We start from the raw sequence: 25,733 nt of genomic DNA on the forward strand, positions 1-25,733 counted from the left end.
AAGATGCCAACTAGCCTAGAGATCTCATCCTAAAATGTACGTCTTGAGTTCGGACACTAACACTGAAGAGACCCAGATGCCATTAGAATATCATTGCTGATGAACTGCCGTCAACCATTGCTGTCTCTTGAGTAGTAAGGGTTCAAAACCTTCACATTACACCCTTCTAAAAAAGATTTTAAAATAACTCCCTGACAACACACAAGGATTGAGAGACAAGTTGCACCAAGGTTGACATCACATTAATATTCATCTTATAATGGGACACTGTCCCATGAGTGGGAGGATGACTGAATCTGTGGATAAAAGGATTCCAAAATACAAAATTACAACCCCGTCGGTTGATTAGAACATTCATTTACCCATCCAATTAATTTCTATGTGCAACTTACTTACAGTGAGAGCACACTGTGAACCAGAAGTGACATCAAAATGTTTTAACTTTCCTTACCCTAAGACTATGCCTTGGTGCAACCTTGACATCCACAGCAGAGGCAGCCTGCTGACTGCTACATTCTGATGTCTGTAATGAACTTGGCAGATGTCCTCTGGTGGCCCGAGGTCTGGAGGGCCCCAGCTTTATAAGAGTTTCCTGCACACAGGCTGAAGCACCCTCGGCAGCCTGCACTGCTGGAATGGGTGCAGACATAGGCAGACGGGATGCTGAGGGTTTATACACCCTTGGAGTGTCCTGAGTGGAGGCCCTGTGTCTGGCTGATGTTCCTTCTCCCTGTGGGTGACAGAGGGCTTCAGCCTGACGCCTGCAGGAGATGTGGCAGCTGGGAAGGAAGTCAAAGTGGCTCGTCCCCATGTCGCCTACATCCTGATCATGTGTGTGGCCATGGAGTGCAGGGTCAAGTGTTAATGCTGGACCAAGGTCTCCATGGTGGGCCCCAATCTTCCCATGGTGGCCTTGAGGCACTCGCTTATTGGAACCACAACACCAGACAGAATGTGTAAGGACTCCTCCATCATTCTCTCTAGTCTACTGAGTGACTTTTGAACACTTGCCTGATGTTCTGCTGTCTGCCATTGTATCTCCAGGCAGCTGTTTCCAGAGACTCATCATGAGAGGGACTGAGCAGATGGCTAATCTCCAGCAGCTCTCCTGGTGTCGGAACCCGGGGCATCCCTACATCTGACTGCTGCAGGGACATATGTGTAAGTAATTCTCCAGAAAGTGACTCTTGGTATAATCTAGAGCTACACCGCACTGAAGTATATGCCTCTGTGCCTGTGTAGATGGTTCTTCTTGAGCCCCTTCATCTTCAGATGTGCTCTGGGGGCTCGGAGTGCTGCTCAGCTGCATGGATGGCCTCGATCGACAGGTGCCTACAAGACCCAGGCTGCCTGGATCCACTACAGTTCTCCGATCACAGCAACGGGTCCACAGCAGACACCATCTCCCGGCCCTACACTCAACCCTGGAACACCTGGATAATAAAGACACATATGTCAGACATTTATTGACTGCAGCTCAGCATTCAACAACATTATTCCTACAAAATAAAGCTAAAGGGAAGCAAAGGAGCATTGTATTATAATATATTTTTTCATGTCGAAGAAATTTTGTTTTCTTGTTGTTAAAACCAATTAACAGTCTTGTGACTCTGTTCCTCCATTTCTTATAAAATACAGTAAAAGTTATGATCTTTTGAGCCAAGGTACCATTCTTGGGATCTTACTGTCCAGTTATAACATCAACATTTGGCCCATTGAGCCTGCATTGACAACAATCCCACTTAGGCCCTATCCCGTAACCCCATGTATTTACTCTACTAGTCCCCTTGGCACTAAGGGGTAATTTAGCATGGCCAATTCACCTAACCTGCACATCTTTGGACTGTGGGAGGAAACCGAAGTGCCCAGAAGAAACCCAAGGGAGAATGTGCAAACTTCACGCAGACGTTGACCCAAGGCTAGAATTAACCTGGGTTTCTGGCGCTGTGAAGCAGCAGTACTAACCACTGTGCCACCATGGTGCCCCCTGACATTTATCAGCAAATATCCGCTATCTTTTCAGCAGCCATGGTGCCCTTATGGTCGGTCAGTGGAGAGCACATGACCTGCAAGGGACATGCTTCACCAGGACAACAATATAAGAGAGCGCAAGGTTTGAGGCCTTCATTCACCTTCGGGCAGTGGAGAGCACCAGACTTGCACGGGATACACTTCACCAGAACAGAATTATAAGAGAATGCGAGGTTCGAAGCCTTCACTCACCTTCGGACAGAGGAAAGAACCATACCTGCGAGGAACAGTCACTGTTCAGACAGTACACTGAGTTTGAAAATAACCCAAGAGTGATGTTACAGGGAAGTGATAATCTGATTGTTTGTGTTGTGAAGTTAGTGTTTGTAAAATTAAAAACTTGTGAAAGAGTTGTAAAATTGTCTGTTTTAAAAGGTGGTTTTGTTCAAAAAAAATGAAAAATGCAGGTGTGCAGTACAAAGCGAGCATCGAGTGAAACACTAGGCCAGGCAGTAAATGCTGCCAAGGCAACAAGTTGTCTTCAAATTTAACCAATCAATTTAAAATAAGCATTTGAATAATAGAAGCCTATCAAATTTGAATGTGAGGTTTTGATAACTTGTAAACCAATCCTATTGTGGGGTTTTTGATATGTCATAGTGGGTATAAAACCGCTCCCAGCTCCAGAAAACTGCCAGAAGCCAGAAGACCGCCTGCCAGCAGCCTGCCACAGCTAACAGCTAGACAGAGAGACACGGACGGACAACTCACAGCCAGTGTAAAAGCCACATGTCTTTCAAAGAAAGCCTCACTTCATCTCAGAAGGACACGAGAACAGAAGCACAGAAGAAAGATTCCGGGAAGATGACAAATCTGAGTGATTATAAAAATTGTATTTTTTTACATTTGTTAATAAGTGGGAATTGTAATTTTCTAAACAGCATTCCATTCGAAAAGTATTTTATTCAGTTTGTTAATATTTAGTTAACCTGTTTACTCTTGTTTAGAAAATAAAGTGTTACTTGTTTCTGGTAAAGAGAGAGTCTCATGAAGTTATTTTTGATTTAACTACTAAAAAATGCTGGAGGCAGATTGTACCATTTCTCACCTTTTTAAAAGATTATGAAAGGGAGGTACTTATCTTTGAGTGGTTGAGTGTTAGTTCTCAGAGAAAAGATTACCCTCCCCTTCATAACAGTTGGTAAAAAAACTGATCTTAGGGGCTGTGTTTAAATAGCAGGGAGGAAAAAGAAAGGAATAACAATAGGGGATTCACTAGTCAGGGGAGCAGACAGGTGTTTCTGTGGCTGAAGACGTGACTCCAGGATGGTGTGTTGCCTCCCTGGTGCCAGGGCCAGGGATACATTGAACAGCTGCAGGGAATTCTGAAAGGGGAGGGTAATGAGATAGAGGTTGAGGTACATGTTGGTATCAATAATATAGGTAAAGTGAAGAATGAGATCTTGCATCAAGAATTCAGGGAGCTAGGCAGCAGATTAAAAAGCAGGACCTCTGAGGTGGTAATCTCTGGAATACTCCTGGTTCATGTGCTGTAGAAATAGGAAAATAAGGCATATGAATGCGTGGCTCAAGAGTTGGTGCAGAGGAGAGGGTTTTAGATTCCTGCACCACTGGGACTCTTTCTGAGGAAGATGGGCATGTGCAAATGGGACGGTCTGCACCTGAACCACATTGGGGCCAACATCCTTGCTGGTAAGTTTGCTAGTGCTGTTGGGAGGGGTTTAAATTGGTTTGGCAGTGGAAGGGGCTACAGAGCATTAGTAGAGTCACATCATGCAAAGGAAGCAAGTCAGAGTTCAGCTATGTTGAGTGTCAAGAGAGTAAGGCAAGGTTGGGTGGTCTTTACTTTAATGCCAGTAATGGGTAAGACTCAAGAGTTAAGAGCATGGACAAACACATAGAATTGTGATATTGTTGCTATCACAGAAACATAGAACATAGAACATTACAGCGCAGTACAGGCCCTTCGGCCCTCGATGTTGCGCCGAACAGTGGTACCAATCTAAAGCCCCTCTAATCTACACTATTCCAATATCATCCATATGTTTATCCAATAACCACTTGAACGCTCTCAACGTTGATGAGTCCACCACTGCTGCAGGCAGGGCATTCCACGCCCTTACTACTCTCTGAGTAAAAAACCTACCTCTAACATCTGTCCTATATCTCTCACCCCTCAATTTAAAGCTATGTCTCCTCGTGCTAGCCAACACCATCCGAGGAAAAAGGCTCTCACTATCCACCCTATCTAATCCTCTGATCATCTTGTATGCCTCTATTAAGTCACCTCTTAACCTTCTTCTCTCTAACGAAAACAACCTCAAGCCCCTCAGCCGTTCCTCATACGATTTTCCCACCATACCAGGCAACATCCTGGTAAATCTCCTCTGCACCCTTTCCAACACTTCCACATCTTTCCTATAATACGGCGACCAGAACTGTACGCAATACTCCAAATGCGGCCGCACCTGAGTTTTGTACAGTTGCAGCATGACCTCCTGGCTCCGAAACTCAATCCCTCTACCAATAAAAGCTAACACAACCCTATCAACCTGGGTGCCAAATTTCAGGGATCTATGCACATGGACACCCAGATCCCTCTGTTCATCCACACTACCAAGTCTCTTACCATTAGCCCAGTACTCTGTATTCCTGTTACTCCTTCCAAAGTGAATCACCTCACACTTTTCCGCATTAAACTCCATTTGCCACCTCTCAGCCCAGCTCTGCAGCTTATCTATGTCCCGCTGTAACCTGCCACTTCTCTCCGCACTGTCTACAACTCCACCGACTTTAGTGTCATCCGCAAATTTACTAATCCATCCTTCCACGCCTCATCCAAGTCATTAATAAAAATGACAAACAGCAGTGGCCCCAAAACAGATCCTTGCGGTACACCACTAGTAACTGAACTCCAGGATGAATATTTCCCATCAACCACCACCCTCTGTTTTCTTACAGCTAGCCAATTCCTGATCCAAACCACTAAATCACCCTCAACCCCATGTGTCCGTATTTTCTGCAAAAGCTTACCATGGGGAACCTTATCAAACGCTTTGCTGAAATCCATATACACCACATCAACTGCTTTACCCTCATCCACCTCTTTGGTCACCTTCTCAAAGAACTCAATAAGGTTTGTGAGGCACGACCTACCCTTCACAAAACCGTGCTGACATGGTTGAAGGAAGGGCAGGACTGGCAACTCAACATTCCAGGTATGGGATCTTTATGTTAGAATCATAGAAATATAAAATCCCTACAATGCAGAAGGTGGCCATTCGGCCCACCAAGTCTACATCGACCACAATCCCATCCAGGCCCTATTTCCGTAACCCCACATATTTACCCTACTAATCCCCTGGCACTAGGGTCAAATTAGCATGGCCAATCAACCTAACCTGCACATTTTTGGACTGTGAGAGGAAACTGGAGCACCCGGAGGAAACCCACGCAGACAGGGGGGAGAATGTGCAAACTCCTCACAGACAGTGACCTGAGGCCAGAATTGAACCTGGGTCCCTAGTGCTGTGAGGCAGCAGTGCTAACCATTTCACTGCCTCTATTAGGTGAGACAGAGGAGGGTGTACAAAGGAAAGAGATGTTGCACTACTAATTAAGGAGGTAATTACTGCAATAAGGAGAGATGATATCTTGGAAGGGTCTTCAAACAAGGCTTTGTGTGTAGAACTTAGGAATATAAAAGAGGCAGCCACATATTGGTCGGCCCCCAATTAATGAATGGGAAATAGAGGAGCACATATGTAGACAATTCACTGACATGTGTAAGAATAATAATTGGGTAATCATAATCAAGGGGATTTGAACTTCCCCAACATAAATTGGGATAGTCATAATGTAAAGAGTCTGGGGGGGGTGGATTTCTTGAAATGTACTCAGGGGAGATTTTTGTATCAATATGCAGAAGGCCAAACAAGGGATAGAGCAGTGATGGATCTGGTTCTGGGGAACGAAGCCAGAGATAGGCTGAGGGAGCTCGGTCTTTTCTCCTTGGAGAGACATAGGATGAGAGGAGACCTAATAGAGGTATATAAGGTGTTGAGAGGCATAGATCGGGTGGACTCTCAGAGGCTTTTTCCCAGGGTGGAAATGGCTGCTATGAGAGGACACAGGTTTAAGGTGCTGGGGGGTAGGTACAGGGGAAATGTTAGGGGGAAGTTTTTCACACAGAGGGTGGTGGGCGAATGGAATCGGCTGCCGGTCAGTGGTGGTGGAGGCAAACTCAATAGGGTCTTTTAAGAGACTCCTGGATGAGTACGTGGGACTTAATAGGATGGAGGGTTATAGGTAGGCCTAAAAGGTAGGGATATGTTCGGCACAACTTGTGGGGCCGAAGGCCTGTTTTGTGCTGTAGTTTTTCTATGTTTCTATGTTCTAAGTGTTCAATGTGGCAATGGGGAGCATTCTAGTGACAGCAATCACAACACGGTACAATTCAAGTTTGTTACGAAGGAAAACAATGGCCTGCAAAAGACAGTTCTGGATTGGGGAAGGCTGATTTTATTAAAACAAGGCAGGATCCGGCCAAAGTTGACTGGGAACAGTTCTTTGCGGGAAAGCAGAGCAGTGGAGGGGCATTCAAAAAGGAAATGGGGAGAGTGCAGGTCCAAAATGCTCCCCACAGAGGGAAATGTAACAGCAATAAAATCAGAGAACCCTGGATGTGTAGAACAATTCAGGACTGGATAAGGAAGAAGAGAAAGGCTTTTCGCAAGTCAAAAGGGAGCAATTCAACTGCAGCCCTAGAGGGAAATGCAAGAGGGAACTTAAGAAAGCAATAGAAGAGCAAAACGGGGGCATGAAAAAGGATTTGCGATCAAGATTAGGAAAATCCTAAGATATCCTATAAAAATATTAAGGGGAAGTGGTTAACCGGGGAAAGAGTTGGGCCCATTAGAGACCAAGGGTGCACTCTGTGTGTGAAGCTGCAGGACATTGGAAGGGTGTTAAATGAATACTTCTCATTGGTCTTCACTCAGGAGAAAGAGGACATAGGTACAGAATTCGGAAAAAGGGACTGTGAGGACCTTAAGCAGTTTGACATGGAGAGTGAGGAATTATTGGAGACTTTGATGAGCTTAAAAATGGACAAATTCCCAGGTCTGGATGAATTGCATCCCAGGCTGCTGTGGGAGCCAAGGCAGGAAATTGCAAGGGCTCTGGCTCAAGTTTTTAATTTCCTTCTGACCACAGGAGAAGTGTCAGAGGACTGGAGGATGGCTAATGCGGTTCCACTTTTCAAGAAGGGTGGTAGAGATCAACCAGGGCATTATAGGCTAGTGAATCTCACATCAATGGTAGGGAAACTATTGGAGAAAATTCCGAAGGAGAGAATTAATCTCCACTTGGAAAAGCAGGTTTGATTAGAATCATGGAATACCTACAGTGCAAAAGGAGGCCATTTGGTCCATCATGTGTACACAAACATGCAAGGCACAGCCACTATTCAGACAGCAGCTGAGTTTGAAAAGAATTCAAGAGTATGTCACAGAAAAGTGGTAAGCTGATTGTTTGATAAGAAACTGATATTAGGGACTGTATTTAAATAGCTGGCAACAGCACTGACAGAGTGGCAATTGAGGGAGCATGAAGACAGTCATGCTGAGAGAGGACAGCAGGTTTATGCTCAAAAGTGCCACTGCCACTTGCCCAGGGAGTGCCTCAGAAATACTAGTAATTGATTTTGCTGCTGAGAAAGGCTGCATGCCACTTTGGGCAGTGAGATTTGCAGTTGTGGTGGTATCAATCTGAACCTGCACTGGAGCAATCATGGATCTCATGATCTCCACCTGAATTACCACTGCAGCACTAAGACATTAGGGGGATTTTCCAGTCCTGTTTGCATCTGGCAGGATCGGCGACTGGACTGGAAAATCGGGCAGGAGACCCAAATTGCATTTCATGCTCCTGTAAAGGTGTGATGTGATTGTCCCCACTCCTTCACCAGTGATATAATGGGAATCTTGATGTTAAATGTCAGGATCCCCATCACAATATATTTTCATTTAATTATACATTCACATCAGCATGACGACGCACCAACCTGAATTATAACAGGTCTCCCAAGGTGTGCAGCTGGTGAGCAGAAGCTGCCAGAGAAGTTCAGGTGAGTGTATCACTCAGAGGGGAATGGTTCATGCCTGGGCACTGCCCTTTTGTAATACCCAGGTGTCTGGGGAAGTTCCGAGGGACTGTTTAGAGGGATGGGGGTGCTATGGGGGTGTTCCATATTTAATTATTTGCATTGAGGCACCCAAACAATGTTACTGACGGAGGGCTCAATAAATTTTCTTCAGCCATCAGCTAAATGACACAGCAGAGAAAGACACGATCAGAGCCAGAGGCGGCAGTTTCCACACTATTTTTCCCTCCACTGTGGCACTCTGCCATAAAATAGGAAAGTTTTGCCCTTTGCATGGCTTCTATCTTTGCTACTGTGAAAGCTAAGATAGCTGCCATCAGACTTGGATCATGGCAAGTGCAGTCTTGGAGTTGGCCATTACTTCCATGGTGGAAAGCCATCTCTGCGTGATACAGGGTTAGACTTCTCTACATTCTGCTACGATCAGGTGGGGAGGGGTGCAATGACTCTTCTCTTCTACTATTCCCCACTTGGCTGTGCCTGACGTTTAACATTTTTAAAGGATGTTGTATTGCCAGGGTTCAAAGCTTAGATGGAATATTGTAAAGGGAAAGCGAGACCAAAGGATAGCCGCTCTCTCCAGCAGCTAGAATATCTCTGCTAAATCCCAAAATCAAGGACCCACACAAAAGGCTGTGTCACATGTCCTCCCAACAGGTCAATTGTATATTCTAAATCCAATTTAGAATCCAACTCCAGCATCACGACGCTCATCGCTGCTGCGACCGCTCCAGAAAAAAGTGAATCCACCTCCAGTTTCAGTCAGCTGACCTACGTTGGCAAGACAAGTTTCACTCAGGGCTGCAATGTCAATGTTGTATCTTGCAAGCTCTCTAGCAACTAAGGCTGTTCTTCTCTCTGGTCTATCTGCTGTAGGGCTGTTCAAAAGCGTGCGCACGTTCCAAGTGCCAATGGTGAGCGGTGTCATCTTGTGTTTTATTTTGTTTGTTCGACCGCAAGATGCGATCCCCGCCAGCCGCGGTAAACTGGCCAGGGTGTAGTGAAGCAGGGAATGTTTAGGGCACCTTTTCTAGCCCCTTCCTCATTCTATGGAGATGAGCAGTGCATTCCTGAAGAGGGCTGCTCATTCACCCAGGTAGACGCCGAGTTTCACTGCTGCTTCGGTCAGCGGAAAATGACCATTAGACCTGAGCCACCTGTGTGCAGGTCCGTGACTACAGCTCCCAGTGTATCCACATCTGCTGCTTCGTCACTCGCCCATCGCCACAGGACTTCAAAGGTTGAACAGGACGGTGATGATAATGATGATGATGGTGTCGAGACTAGCGCGTGATTTGGATTAAAGTGAGGGAGAGTTGCGCACCGTCAGCCTCACTCTCTCTTCCCAATTCCCATCTGGAACCAGTGGCAAGACAAGAGTCGAGACTGCTGGAGATGGGACTAGGCGCAGTGGGTGACCAGGACGTCTACTGTGTCTTGTCCTGCTCTTCGCGTTCCACGACGTTTGCAGAGACCGCCTTCTTGACCGTTGGACCTTCTATTGGTCTCGTCCGCTTGATCCGCCGGAGTCTGTCTTCATATGCTGGGATAGACATCTCCCAATCTCACCGAGGGTCGAGGCCCATCGGCTACCCTCACCTGATTAGCCGGCTTGTCGAAGCTGTTGCCCGGGGTGTGGCCGCTGTCGCATGCAAACAGCTACGGGGAGCCAGAGGTGAGAGCTGAGTGCCAGGCGGGGACCAAAGGTGGATGAACTGCCCTAAAAAGGACGTGACTTGTTCCCCCACCAGTGGTACTACCCCTCCCTGACATCCCATACACCCCAGTTGGTATGCCAGTTCCATGATGGCATGATGGCCAGAGTGCTGGATGGCGGAGAATCCTTTGAGACATTCCCAGTCACCAATGGTGTCACAGGGCTGTGTGCTCGCAGCCACACTGTTCAGCATGATGTTTACTGCCATGCTGAATGATGCCTTCCAGGACAGTGTTGCTGGAATCAGCCTGAAGTACAGAGTGGATGGGAAGCTCTTCAGCCTGAGGAGACTTCAAGGTATTACCAAAGTGAAGGAGACTGTTCTGAGAGACGTCCTCTTTGCTGATGACTGCGCCCTGTATACTGGCTCAGAGCCAGAGATGCAAGTCGGTATAGACAAATTTTCCACGGCTTGTGACAACTTTGGACTCACCATCAACATTAAAAAGACCGAAGTCATGCACCAGCCTGCTCCTCATGCACCGTACACAGAACCCATAATCACAATCAAAAGGCAGAAACTACAGGCAGTGGACCAGTTCACTTATCTTGGCAGTACCCTCTCCCGAGCAGTGACTATTGATACACAAGTTAACTGCAGAATAGCAAAGGCAAGTTCTGCTTTCGGTTGACAGCGTTCCACTGTATGGAAACGTCGAGGAATCAGCCCAGCAACAAAACTGGGGGTCTACAGCGCCGTGGTACTCACTACCCTCCTGTATGCCTGTGAAACGTGGACTGTGTATCGAAGGCATGCAAGACAGCTCAATCATTTTCACATGACTTGTCTTCGCAAAATATTACGCATCAGACGGCAAGGCAAAGTACCAGACACTGAAGTTCTCTCTAGAGCAAGTCTACCATCAGTTTACACACTGCGGATGAGAGCACAGACCCGGTGGGCAGGTCATGTCATCCGTATGCCGGACGAGCGCATACCCAAGCAGCTCCTTTTTGGGAACTCTCTGCTGGAAGACGCTCGCATGGAGGGCAGAAGAAATGTTACAAAAACACATTCAAGGCCTCCCTGAAGTCAATTGACATAGACATAACCACCTGGGAAACGCTGGCACAAAACCGCCCTACCTGGAGCTGCCTCATCCACAAGGGCTGTCAAGCTTATGAAGCAAGGTGCAATGCTGAAGCACAACTTAAGCGCGAGCTGCGCAAGTCCAGAGCCACCAGCGCAACAACTACAGCGCCTACACAAGTTTGCCCAATATGTGCCAGGACATTCCGTGCCCGAATTGGCCTGATCAGTCATCTTCGGATACACCGCATCCAGCCTCATAATGACTAATGGTGTCGAGGTCCTCATCGACGACGATGGATGAACAACAACAAACATATTCTAAAAGGAAGTTGATCAACTCGTGTTTAACACAGCTCCTCTTAGCCATTGTGACAGCTGTGATGATTAATTTTTTATGCTCCAGCAATTAACTCCCGAATGGTTCATCCTTCCATTTGGATGAGATTGAAAAGGAACTTCTCACACGTCCAGGGAGGTCACTGAGCAGGATTTTATGGCCTTGCTCGAGCAAGACCGAAAATTCCCACCCGAGATCAATGGACATTTCCATTATCCTGCCCTCACCTGCTCCAATTCCATGGTGGGTGGGGCAGTAGAATTCTGGCAATTGTCTGTCACATCCTTCATAGACTCTTCGACTCCATGTAATAGAACGTGGCTATACTGGTGCAACATTTGACACCCATTTTAAGTCAGCATCTGTGTTCCTGTGAAAAGTCTCTGAAATAGCTCCTCAGAGGCCAGGGCCCCTTCACCAGATTCCCTTTATATACAATGTACTTTGAGAATTCATTTAATGACCTTGAGCACACACATCAGGTCACTGAATTCCTTGTGACACAGCTGTCTGGTCCTCGGAACCAGCCTCTGGGAGTTTATTTTATGACCACCTGTTTCCTTTTCTTCAGGATGCGTTCCGTGTGGGTGTCCTGCCCTCCACACCTCCCCTGTGGAAACATGGATTTTCCCTTCTTTTTGATCTCTGTCAATATGGTCCTCAGCGCTGCATCTGTGAACTTGGGAACCTTCTCCCTTCACTGTTTTGCCACTCCATTCTTGTCACTTCCATTTGCTGCTAATTCTTATTTCAGACAGTCAGTCGCAGCTTCCTTCCTATAAATGCAGTTCCCCTTTAAGAAAGGCCAGGCAGCTCTTAAGAGCTGAAGGTTAGCTACAACACGTACTAACCTCACGCAATGCTAGGCCCCCTCTTGAATGTTCAGCCAGCCAGCAGCATGGGTCATAATAATGAGAGTGAGGGGGGAGTACAAAGTTTGCAAGCTGCAATTCTTTTGATTAAACTAAGTTAAACAAACTGAGGGTCAAAACAAGGAGGGCAGTCCCATAAAGGGGGCATTGCCGGAAAAAAAACAAAGCATAAATAAAATTTAAAATATTAAACCAAAATGTGGTTGAAAGGGTCGATAAGGCACTCCACTCCCAGCCGTGCCCAACAAGCATGGAAGGTGCTTGATGGTGCCCGTGGACACCACATGCTTGATGGTGCCCATGGATACCACATGCTCCCTCTCCAGGGACACCTGGCCATGAATGTAGCTGCAGTAGAAGGACCCCCTCGATCGCCCGCTGCCTGGACGAGTTTGACCAGGCCTAGGAGCAGGTTCAAGAGGAGATCCTCCTCCTTCCCGCCCCCCCTTCGCACCAGCTGCCCATTGAGCAAGAGCATGGGACTGAACTGCAAACAAGACAGCAATAAAATATCTTTTAAGTAACTAAAGAAGGAATGCAGCCTAAGACAATTAATTTAGACATGGTCCACAGATTCTACAGGACCACAGAAAGAGAAGACATGAAGCCGGCCTCAATGAGACTGAACACAGGCAGATCACAAATTGCGACACCTCATGCCCAGAAACAGAAACAAACATTTTTTTTAGCCCAAAATGTATGAGAGGCATACTGCAGAGGTGGAGGGGGTGTGGGTGTGGGTGGGGGGGGGGGGGGGGGGGGGGGGGGGCGGTGGCGATAGTAGAGAAGAGGGGAAAAGAAAGACAGATTAGTGGTGAAGGAAAAAAAAATTAAAGCTTGAGAAACAACGAATCACAGTTACAGGAAGAGACGTAAACTTCTGGTGTCTGCAAGCAACACCACATGAGATTAAACAGCTGATTAAAAAATAAATAAGAATCAAGTAGAAAGACAGAAGAACTTAAAACAACAAAAAGTGAAGAGAAAAGGATTACATTGGCAGTTTTCCTCTGATTTAGTTTACAAAGTAGCACATTCTTCAGAAAAATGTTAGTAAAATAGCTTACAAACATAAATTACTAAGCAAAAGTCATTTATAGTTTGTGATACTCTACCATTTACTGTTAGAAACTTCAATCAACTAAGTGGATTCAACTAAAACCATAAGCAATTATGTTGCATAATTACATAAGTCTGTGGTCCTGTTGACTGCCTTTGATCCTAGTTGCGCCCACTAACTAACTACTTTAAAGGTAAACATTTATAACAAACCCTAAATTGTGTAATATATCCTCATAGCTGCAGAAGAGACATGGAGTGGAAATCTCCAGTGCTGCCAGCAGCAGGAGCAGAACATTCAGAGAGAGGCAAAAGGTGGGAGTCTTGCTGACTGGAAATCAGTTGGAAATTTTCCTCTTATCACTTTCATGGTGGTCTGATGTTGGGCTGGGTTTCCCGCTGATCCATGGCAGGAACACAATTTGCATACATTACCATGTCATGAATACTTATTAATAATGTAACTTGCTGGAATAATGTTCACCCTCCCAATTACATGACACACCAGCAGGAAATTATACAAGTCGAGGATACAGGATGGCCTGCAGCTGTTCTCCCTTACTTCATTTGTGACTTTGAGATGAGTGCATCATTCAAAGTCTACCTGCAACAGCGCTGTTCTGGTTTCTCAGCAATGCCAGTGATATGTCACATTGATGGGGGTTTAGGGTTGTTCTGTTCAGGAAGAGTGCTTTGGATGTTGATCTGGGCTGTTCATGGTGAGTGTCTCAAGTGTTGAGCTGGGCTGTTCATGGTGGTTGCCTCAGGCATTGAGCTGAGCCATGCATGGTGGGAGCCTCAAGTATTGAGCTAGGCTGCCCACAGTGGATGCTTCCATAACCCTGGGAAGACAGCACTCAAGTGTGTGCTGTGGGTCTCAAGCAGGGCTGCACTCTGAAATTGACCACCATTGCGACCGACAATGAGAGTGGGGCTGAGGGGTGTGGTAGGTTGGCAGTGGCGAGGGATGTCAAAGACATTAGGTACATGGGGTATAATGGGATTGGAGGTGAAGGCAGACAATGGCAGGCTGAGGGTGGGGTGAGGGAGGGGCAGCTGGAGCACAACATGGAAGACTAGAACAGACACAGAAGAGTTTGGATGGTAATTAAACTGTATTAATGTGAAGAATGATGCAGTTTGTGGAATAGGAAGAGGGCGTGGGATGTTGGGTCCGTGTGGCACAAGAGGGATGGATGCACAGAGACTCTTGGAAGTGTGGAGGGGAAAGGCTTGCACATGAGGGACAGGGTTGTAGAGAAATTCATGGAGGAGGGAGGAGAAGAAAGACTGTGTTGTGATCAGTCATGAAGGAATGGGAAAACTCATTGAAAGACAGTCATTGTGCTGGTTTGGAACAAAGAGGTCAAAGTGAGTGTTTAAAGGCAATCCTGGGGCATTGCGCACCTCAATTTAAGGTGAGAGATTAAAGACAATCCTGGGGCTTTGCAGGCCTTGCTATAGGGCTATGATTGGCAGGCATATCATAGACCAAGGATGGGCAAGGCCTGTGTGCTCAATTAGGATAAGGCACAGTCCAGTGTACCTTACAATGGTGATGGGGTTGTCTGACTTGGTATTGGGCTACAGGTGGAATGACCATGGTTAGGGAGGCATCTGCAGTCTGAAAAGATGGGGAACTAATAAAGTGGGGTGTACACCTTTGCATGTGACCATGCACAGAGCCTCAAGATCAGGAGGGGTAAGGTCCATATGAGGAATGGGGATATCAACAGTTGATGGGTTCAGGGGGAGGGTTGGAATGTCCACCACAATGACAAAGGATTCCAGGGTGACTGGGGGAAGCTGAAGAATTACCGGAGGGAGGTCGACCTGCACATTGCAAGGTTCCAGGATTGGGGTAACTGAACACAGATAGGTGAAGGATTAAAGCTGGTCTCAAAATAGAAACACAGCACCAACTGCACAGTTTAAAGTCAAAATTGGAAAAGAACCTGCACAAGAGAGGTCTGATACAGTAAGGGAGAACCCACAGCTGGACTCTCAGGGGTTCCCTCAAACTGCTTAGAGTCACAACACTGAAATAAAGTCAGTGCTGAAAGAAAAGAGGAAGACTTCCTTGAGAGGTGCAATTGGAAATTGGAACCACTGCTGTTTGGTGAACTTTAATGAGAGACTGCAGGAGTCATTAGTTTCACAATACAGTTGTTCCACCTGAGCATTAACACGGAGTAATGTGAAAATGGGAAATACAAGCAACTGTTAAGGGAGCACAGTTTCTGCATTTTTGCCAGATTATCAATGGAAGCCTCTTATGTACTTTCTCCAGTTGGCATGGATAACGGGCCAAAGGGCATCCAGTCATTGCTGAAGTGCAAGTGAGCTTAATCAGTATACCAAATCAGAGACAAAGCTGCACATGTCTACGCTTGTCACGGGATGTGGCGAATCATATCTGCTACATTCTGTGGAAGGATCTCATAGTTGATGGACTGGGAGGGTATTCCCTGCCAGTGCCCTTGAAGGTTACCGCTGTGGCCAGTTGTTTTGCAGCAGATTGTTGAAAGATCCACAGGTGACCAATGTAGCATCTTACTGTCCTCAACACATAAATATATTGAGGAGTTGACAGATGCCTTCTACAGTAGGGTTCACACTCAATGAAGCTAGCCTGGCTGCTAGGCTTTGGGGTTTGCAACTATATAATTCCGTGATGTGCAATGAGGCAGACTTAATGAGGGAACTTAAGGTGAAGGAACCCTTAGGGAGCAGTGACCACAATATGATAGAATTTACCCTGCAGTTTGAGGGGGAGAAGCAGGAATCAGATCTAACGGTATTACAATTAAATAAAGGTAACTACAAAGACATGAGGGAAGAGCTGGCCAGAGTTGATTGGAAAGGGACCCTAACAAGGAAGACAGTGGAACAGCAATGGTCGGAGTTTTTGGGGTTATTCGGGAGGTACAACAGAAATTCATCCCAAGGAGGAGGAAACATGCTAAGGGGAGGATGAGGCATCCATGGCTGATGAGGGAAGTCAAGGACAGCATAAAAGTAAAAAGAAAAGCATACAAAGTGGCAAGGATTAGTGGGAAGTCAGGGGATTGGGAAGCCTTTAAAAGCAAGCAGAGGATAACTAAAAAAGCAATAAGAGTGTTGGGGGAGAAGATGAAATATGAGTATAAGCTAGCTAGTAATATAAAAGAAGATGGGAAGTGTTTTTTTCAATATATAAGAGGTAAGAGAGGGGGAAAATAGACATTGGACCACTGAAAAATGAGGCTGGAGAAGTAATAATAGGAAACAAAGAAATGGCAAAGGAACTGAATAGTTACTTTGCATCAGTCCTCATGGTGGAAGACACCAGTGGGATGCCAGAGCTCCAGGAGAATCAAGGGCACAGTTGAGTGTAGTGGCCATCGCTAAGGAGAAGGTTCTCGGGGAACTGAAAGGTCTGAAGGTGGATAAATCACCTGGTCCGGATGGACTACACCCCAGGGTTCTAAAAGAGATAGCTGAGGAAATTGTGGAGGAATTGGTGGTGATCTTTCAGGAATCACTGGAGGGTCCCAGCGGACTGGAAAGTAGCTAATGTAACACCGCTGTTTAAGAAGGGAGAGAAGCAGCAGACAGGAAATTATAGGCTGGTTCACCTGACTTCAGTCATTGGCAAGATTTTAGAGTCCATTATTAAAGATGAAATCGCGGAGTACTTGGAAGTGCATGGTAAAATAGGTCTGAGTCAGCAGGGCTCCGTCAAGGGGACGTCATGTCTGACAAATCTGTTAGAGTTCTTTGAGGAGGTAACAAGGAAGTTAGATAAAGGAGAACCAGTGGATGTGATTTATTTAGATTTCCAGAAGGCCTTTGACAAGGTGCCGCATAGGAGACTGTTAAATAAGTTAAGAGCCCATGGTGTTAAGGGTAAGAACCTGGCATAGATAGAGGATTGGCTGACTGGCAGAAGGCAGAGAGTGGGGATTAAGGGGTCTTTTTCAGAATGACTAGTGGTGTGCCTCAGGGGTCGATGCTGGGACCACAAGTTTTCACAATGTACATTAATGATTTTGAAGAAGGAACTAAAGGCACTGTTGCTAAATTTGCAGATGATACAAAGATATGTAGAGGGGCAGGTAGTATTGAGGAAGCAGGGGCACTGCAGAAGGACTTGGACAGACTGGGAGAGTGGGCAAAGAAGTGGTATATGGAATACAATGTGGAAAAGTGTGAGGTTATGCACTTTGGAAGGAGGGTTGGAGGCATAGACTATTTTCTAAATGGGGAAATACTTAGGAAATCAGAAGCACAAAGGTACTTGGGAGTCCTTGTTCAAGATTCTCTTCAGGTTAATGTGCAGATTCAGTCGACAGTTAGGAAGGTAAATGCAATGTTAGCATTCATGTCAAGAGGGCTAGAATACAAGAGCAGAGATGTACTTCTGAGGTTGCATAAGGCTCTGGTCAGACCCCATTTGTAGTACTGTGAGCAGTTTTGGGCCCCGTATCTAAGGAAGGAGGTTCACAAGAATGATCCCTGGAATGAAGAGCTTGTCGTATGAGGAATGGTTGAGGACTCTGGGTCTGTACACATTGGAGTTTAGAAGGATGATGGGGGATCTTACTGAAACTTACAGGATACTGTGAGGCCTGGATAAAGTGGATGTGGAGAGGATGTTTCCACTAGTAGGAAAAACTAGAACCAGAGGGCACAACCTCAGGCTAAATGGACGACCTTTAAAACAGAGATGAGGAGGAATTTCTTCAGCCAAAGAGTGATGAATCTGTGGAACTCTTTGCCACAGAAGGCTGTGGAGGCCAGATCATTGAGTGTCTTTAAGACAGGGATAGATAGGTTCTTGATTAATAAGGGGATCAGGGGTTATGGGGAAAAGGCAGGAGAAAGGGGATAAGAAAACTATCAGCCATGATTGTATGGCGGTGCTGACTCGATGGGCCAAGTGGTCTAATTCTGCTCCCATGTCTTATGGTCTTATATCAGGCTTCCCTAGGGTACAGTTGTAATTGACTGCGCAAATGTCACTTTGAGAGCTCAATGGCAGCAGCCCCTGATGTTAATTAATAGGCTTGGGTTCCACTCCCTGAACATTCAACTGGTTTGGGATCACCAGATATACATCTTCAAATTTGTGCCAGGTACCCTGGGAGTTCTCATGACTCACAGATCCTGAGTCACCCTCAGGTGCCTCACACATTCGAAGGGCCTCAGTGAATACAGGGCTGGCTGCTTGGGGATAAAGAAGAACCTGCTCAAAGGATGGTTCAAGACACCCCTGCGTTGTCCTCAGAGGAGCCATGCACACGCTGCACAGCTCAACATGATCCATCATCGAACACACCATTGGCATCCTGAAAATTTGCTTCCAATGGATCGTTCAGGTAGGATTTTGCAGTACGCTCACAGAGAGTCTCCTGCATAATCATGGTCTGTTTTGCCGCTTCTTCCCTGCTGCCATCAGACTTTTGAATAGTCCTATCACACATTAAGCTGATCCTTCTCTTCACCGCAGCGGTAACTGCAACACTATATTCTGCACCCAATCCTTTCCCTTTTCACTATGTACTCAATGAATGGTATGTTTTAGAACAAAGAACAAAGAACAGTACAGCACAGGAAACAGGCCCTTTGGCCCTCCAAGCCTGTGCCGCTGCTTGGTCCAACTAGACCAATCGTTTGTATCCCTCCATTCCCAGGCTGCTCATGTGACTATCCAGGTAAGTCTTAAACGATGTCAGCATGCCTGCCTCCACCACCCTACTTGGCAGCGCATTCCAGGCCCCCACCACCCTCTGTGTAAAAAACATCCCTCTAATATCTGAGTTATACTTCGCCCCTCTCACCTTGAGCCCGTGACCCCTCGTGAACGTCACTTCTGATCTGGGAAAAAGCTTCCCACCATTCACCCTATCTATCCCCTTCATAATCTTGTACACCTCTATTAGATCTCGCCTCATTCTCCGTCTTTCCAGGGGGAACAACCCCAGTTTACCCAATCTCTCCTCATAGCTAAGACCCTCCATACCAGGCAACATCCTGGTAAACCTTCTCTGCACTCTCTCTAACGCCTCCACATCCTTCTGGTAGTGCGGCGACCAGAACTGGACGCAGTACTCCAAATGTGGCCTAACCAGCGTTCTACACAGCTGCATCATCAGACTCCAGCTTTTATACTCTATACCTCGTCCTATAAAGGCAAGCATACCATATGCCTTCTTCACCACCTTCTCCACCTGTGTTGCCACCTTCAAGGATTTGTGGACTTGCACACCTAGGTCCCTCTGTGTTTCTATACTCCTGATGACTCTGCCATTTATTGTATAACTCCTCCCTACATTATTTCTTCCATTATTGCATCACTTCGCATTTATCCGGATTAAACTCCATCTGCCACCTCTCCGCCCAATTTTCCAGCCTATCTATATCCTGCTGTATTGCCCGACAATGCTCTTCGCTATCCGCAAGTCCAGCCATCTTCATGTCATCCGCAAACTTGCTGATTACACCAGTTACACCTTCTTCCAAATCATTTATATATATCACAAATAGCAGAGGTCCCAGTACAGAGCCCTGCGGAACACCACTGGTCACAGACCTCCAGCCGGAAAAAGACCCTTCGACCACTACCCTCTGTCTCCTATGGCCAAGCCAGTTCTCCACCCATCTAGCCACTTCTCCTTGTATCCCATGAGCCTTAACCTTCTTAACCAACCTGCCATGTGGGACTTTGTCAAATGCCTTACTGAAATCCATATAGATGACATCCACAGCCCTTCCTTCATCAACCGTTTTTGTCACTTCCTCAAAAAACTCCACCAAATTTGTAAGGCAATTTGTAACGTTTTGTCTGTAACAGCGAGCAAGAAACATAACTTTTCACTGTATCGCATTACATGTGACAATAATAAATAAATCAATTATAACCCAATTGGTATGTCTTGTTTCATCCTCTACATCCGTGGCAGTGATAGAGGCAGCCTGCCAGCTGCTATGCCCTGTTGTCTATGACTTTGGCGGGTATCCTCCAGAGGACCGAAACCTGGAGGGTCCTACCTGCTTTGGGCGTTGTGCTGTGGGGTAGTTGCACTTTCCATGGCCTGCACAACTGGAGGTAATGGGATCACAGGCAGAAGGATTGGAATCAGCTAGTCACTCTCAGCATCACCTGGTATCCAGCTGCTAGTCCTCCTCCATGTGAATGCTCAAGTGCCTCTGTCTGATGAGGCTCCTGGAGGGAGGCCTTGCCACCTAGCCACTGATGGATCCCACCAATGCTTATAGCGATCCTCTATCCTTCGCTCCATTCTGGTGACTGCCTCTCACATCTCTACCTGATTTTCTACCATTTGTGTGGACGTACTCGCTTCCACCTTCTTCCGTCAGGGAAAAGATACAAACGTCTGAAGTCACGTACCAACCAACTCAAAAACAGCTTCTTCCCTGCTGCCATCAGACTTTTGAACGGACTTAACTCGCATTAAGTTGACTTTCTCTACATCCTAACTATGATTGTAACACTACATTCTGCACTCCCTCCTTCCCTATGTACGGTATGCTTTGTCTGTATAGTGCGCAAGAAACAATGCTTTTCACTGTGTACTAATACATGTGACAATAATAAATCAAATCAAATCATTACCAGCGTGTTAGAGATAGCCACCTTGTAGAGTCTCATCTGACTCAGACTCAGCGGGAGCCAGATGTCCAGCAGTCCTCTGAGCGTCAGAGACTTGGGCTGTCACTGCTTCTAACTGCTGCAGGGGATGTCACTGAGGTGTTTCCCAGAATGTGACCTCGAGCCAAATCCAGGTCTGTGACACACCGGAGTGTGTGCCTCTGTGCTGGTAGAGAGTGCAGGTGAATGCAGTGATGGGTCTTCATCTGGTGCATCATCTGCAGTGGCCCAGGAGGCTGAGGCTTATGGTTGTCTGTGTCTGCAGGTGCCTGGAAAAGAGAAAAGATAATCTTAGGTCATAAACAGGCAGAATACAAAATTGCATGTCACACACTGTGATTATCAGGATATGATCAACTCATGAAGGGTCCATCCATACTGGCTTGCTCTGAGAGACTAATCTTGATAGATGAGGTGTTCATGATGAGACAAATAGTGCTGAACACGTCCCTGCTAATGTTATGTGAGATTCCTGAGCAGTGTAACCCTTTGAGTGCATGATGTTATTATGAGAATGTGAGATTGTGAACTGAAGGTTGACTTACCCAGGCAGAGTGCATAAGATCATTCATGCATTGGGTAGCATGTCTTGGATGGGTGCTCAATGAGCTGACCTGCCTTGCAACCACTTCCCAGACCTGTGAGGTGAAGCTGGTTGGCCTCCTGGAGCCTTCCCTCGGGTTGAGGACATCCTGGTGTTGGCAAACCCCATGGATGAGGGCCTCAAGGGAGTCATTTCTGAATCTGGAAGCAGCTTTTTATCTTCAGCAGAGCTGAATTTTCCTGCACCGAGCTGCCTTCTAAGAAATAAGAGTCTGTTTGGGTTGCATTTAAATATGGCACCCGGACCTTTGATCCCATTGAGTAACAGCAGGATGGATGAATCAGTACCTGCCCCATCATGTGATTCAGGTTAGGGTAGCATCTCAAGTCCAAAGATGTTAGAGGCCATACATGGTTTGAAACCAAGAGAATTGAAGCAGGCAGGGGTTGGACCATGCAAAGGTCCGTTGACCTCAATCTTTGATAAAGTGGGCTGGGCCATTTCTAGCCATTAGAGGCAGTGGGTGGGGCTTAATTCACCAGTTAGCCAGCAGCTCAGATTGGAGTCACAAACTGCACATGCACAGCAAAAGGAAAGAAAAAAGCAGCTCTCCTGGCAGAACCCCCACCTCCCAGCCCGGGCTAGATACAGTTGCCCCCTCCCCCACACAGACATCGGAGACCACCCCCCCAACATTACTCACCCCCTTACCACCCTCAACCACCCCCTCGGACACCGTTGCATGTGGCCCCCTCATCACCACCCCACCCCCCCCCCCCCCCGAACCCCGGCTCTGATGGCTGACTGACATGACCCTTTCTCTCCTCTGCTCCAATCATTACAGAGGCACAAATTCCTCCCCCCAACCCCCTCCAGCACACCTGCGTGCCCTGACTTGGCTTCCCTCCATGATAACAAGGCAAACTGCATTAAACTCGCTGGAATGCTCCAACAGGCATGTGACTCACCAAAGCTGATCTGCCCTAACAAGGGACAGCTCCATAAAAACCCCAAGGATGGACAGGCAGTGCAGGAAAAATTGGCCTCCAGAAAGACAACTCCCCATTTTCTGGATGCTGATCTGGCCAGGTTGCTGGAAGTGGTGGGGGTAAGGCGGGATACCCTCTTCTCCCCAGCAGGATGCTGTCCCAGAGGAAGGGATGGAAATGCAGCCTGAGAGGCAGTGACAGCATACGTTAGTGCCAGAGCACTGGCCAGGAGAAACAGTGCTGCAGAAAACTGAATACCTAATCTGGGCATCAAGGGTGAGTGCTTAACCTCATCTAGCATCTTCCCCCTAAATGACCACCAGATCCCCTCACCTTCAGCACCTGACTCCAAGCACCTCCCTTCTCCCACTCTTGCCTTCTGAAGGCCACCCCTTGAAACGCTGCAGGACTCATGCCATCAGATTTTACATGACTCTTTCTGTCCCCACAGGAGAAGAATGCCCAGAATTGCCAGGAGGGGGCAAAGACAGGGGGTGGTATGCCTGAGATCTGGGTCCTCACCCTCTTTGAGGAGCAGGCACTTGAGCTTGCGGAAGAGGAGGGGATGCAGACTATTAGTGACAGCATGGTCGGGCTGCAGCATTGAAGTGAGCACCTACCAATCTTCCATTTGTTGAAGGAATCTCTTGCATGCAGCCCAGATTCCTCTCCCTCTCTTGCACTTAATCTTGTATCCTGTGTTGCAGGAAGGGGCCCCAATGCGCCTCGGCCATCTAGCATCGTGGCTCTCAGTGTTGCTCCCACCCATCCTGCCCCTGACAGTTCGGAAGTCTCCTCAGAGGAAGCTGATGATGAGACATCCGAGGCCGGCACCAGTTTTGCGTAAGCTTCCACCTCGCAATTCACCATCACAGAAATTCTCACATCGGTGGGTCAAGTTAGTGATGAGGCATCTGGGTCACTCTCTGGTGCGTATGACACATGTGCTGATGTCATCGGGTAGAGGAGGGAATGACCGAGACCTCTGGCCTGTTGGAGGTGAGGACTGAGCTGGCCCCAGGCTACATGCAATCACTTCTCTCTCAGCATTTGGAGATGCAGCAACAGAGCCAGGGAATGCAGGAGGGGCTGACGATCACACTGGACCAAATGTGAGGCTGTTGGGAGGAGTCCCAAAGCCTTCAGGCGGACCAGCCATTGCCTGTCTTGCATGGTTCCCAGGCCAATACTGCAAGGGTGGCATCCGTGGTGGAAAGCCTGGGGCAGGAAATCCTCACCATAAGTGGCAGGGTCCAAGCGATAGCTGAGTCACAGCAGGCCATGGTGGAGTCCCAGAGGGCCATGGCCGAGTCACAGCAGGCCACAGCTGAGGGCCTCAACAGGCTTCTCGAGATTCTGCAGCCCATGGCTGAGAGGTTCGAAAGCTTGCAGGAGACCAGGCGGGACAGCGCTGAGACACAGCGGGCTATGGCTGCAGCCCTTGAGAACGTGGCCTACTCACAGAGGGTCACAGCTGAGGGGCTGCAGAGCTTGCAGGAGACACAGTGGGACAGCGCTGAGACATATCAGGCTATGGCAGCAGCCTTTGAGAACGTGGCCCAGTCACGGAGGGTCATGGCTGAAGGGCTGCAGAGTGTGGCCCAGTCTCAGAGGGCACTTTCTGCTGCCATTGACAGGTGCCCTGACTCAGAGGGCCATCGCAGAGGACTTGACCACTATGGCAAGAATGCACGTGGTCCTCCAGGACTGGCAGAGCCAGGTGATGCCGGAGCTTCTAGAGCTCACAGTAGAAGCACCGCCGTCCCATGGTGTGACCCGGGGGCCCACAGGAACCCAGAGGGAGGAGGAGGGCTCGAGTCCAGAGGCTGCAGCACTGCCACTTCAGAGAGTTTCCAGCCCATACCCCACCTGCAACAGTGGTTTCTGCTGCCACCATTAGGACCCAGGGTTAGTGCTAAGATCTGAGGCTGAGGTCAGCACTGTGACCCGGGTTCGTCCTGAGAGGCCGAAGTCGGACTCTGTGAACAACAGCAACCCCCCCCTCATAGATCCCACCCCCCCGATCCCCCCCCCACCCCCCACCCCCCCCCCCACACCCCCACCCCCCACACCCCCCCCACACCCCCACACCCCCCCACACCCCCACCCCCCCCACCCCCCCCACACCCCCACCCCCCCCCACACCCCCCCACCCCCCCACCCCACCCCCACCCACCCCACCCCCACCCACCCCACCCCCACCCCCTCCCACCCACCCCACCCCCACCCCCCCACCCCCACCCCACCCCCCCCACCACCCCACCCCCACCACCCCCACCCCCACTCCCCCCCCACACCCCCTTTTCTGCAAAAGCTTACCATGGGGAACCTTATCAAACGCTTTGCTGAAATCCATATACACCACATCAGCCGCTTTACCCTCATCCACCTCTTTGGTCACCTTCTCAAAGAACTCAATAAGGTTTGTGAGGCACGACCTACCCTTCACAAAACCGTGCTGACTATCCCTAATCAAATTATTCCTTTCTAGGTGATTATAAATCCTATCTCCTATAATCCTTTCCAATACTTTGCCCACAACAGAAGTAAGACTGAAAAGGTGGCAACCCTAGTGACTATACAAACAAATGGTTTTCTTCAATATACATATTTATATTGCCTATTCTGGTTAAAACAGATGTTAAAAATTATCAATAAATAACTTATCTCCTGACTGCATTTATAATTTTCTGATACGGGCAGCCAAAACAGCACAGTTCCTTTTAAATTAACCTCAGTCTGAAGGACTCAAATTAAAAGGTGCCTGTGGCCTTGTCCTTTAAATAGGATAGCCAATAAAGAGTTGAAATCTTTACATCGTATTGTTTTGGAGTATTTGGAGTGTTCCTTTAAGTAGAGTAAGCTACAATATGTAGTATAATGTTTGGAGGAAAGAAACTGTTGAAACTTGACAGTTCAGACATCACATTAGAAAAAGTGTTACTGCCACAACCATGTGCTAGTGGAAATTGTACATCAAGTTATTTGCACCTTTTATAAATAGCCTATTAACACATTTTGAGTATTTGGTTATGTAATCACGAGTTGTTAATGGGACAATTATATTTTGGAAATGGAATGCAGTTCACAAACATAACAGTATTGTACCTACAATGTCTTGCTGCAGCCGCAAATTTAACTAAAATATGAATTTATGCAGAATACATCACTACAAACTTTATCCCGGTCATGTTTCAAAAACCACATTAATTATAAAAATTGGAAAAGGTGGCAAAGAAAGAGGCTACTTAGCTTATGTGGTTTAGTTTACAGCATGACACAATTAATAACTTTGGCAGCGTTCCTACCTTTTTATTTTACTGTAAACAAAAATGGACAAAGCACAAGTTACATAGCAGGTCAGTCAGCATCT

General features: G+C 47.3%; 1 long non-coding RNA gene across 1 annotated transcript; it reads right to left on the minus strand.

Annotated features, from left to right (window-relative positions):
- Positions 1 to 1,403: 1,403 nt before the first annotated feature.
- LOC144506428 (uncharacterized) lies at positions 1,404 to 25,733 on the minus strand. Its single transcript, XR_013499903.1, has 3 exons — positions 25,669 to 25,733; positions 20,813 to 21,096; positions 1,404 to 1,433 (listed from the first exon to the last, which is right to left on the minus strand). It is a non-coding gene; the product is annotated as an uncharacterized LOC144506428 (long non-coding RNA).

Source organism: Mustelus asterias, chromosome 17, assembly GCF_964213995.1.
Source record: "Mustelus asterias chromosome 17, sMusAst1.hap1.1, whole genome shotgun sequence".
NCBI lineage: Eukaryota > Metazoa > Chordata > Chondrichthyes > Carcharhiniformes > Triakidae > Mustelus > Mustelus asterias.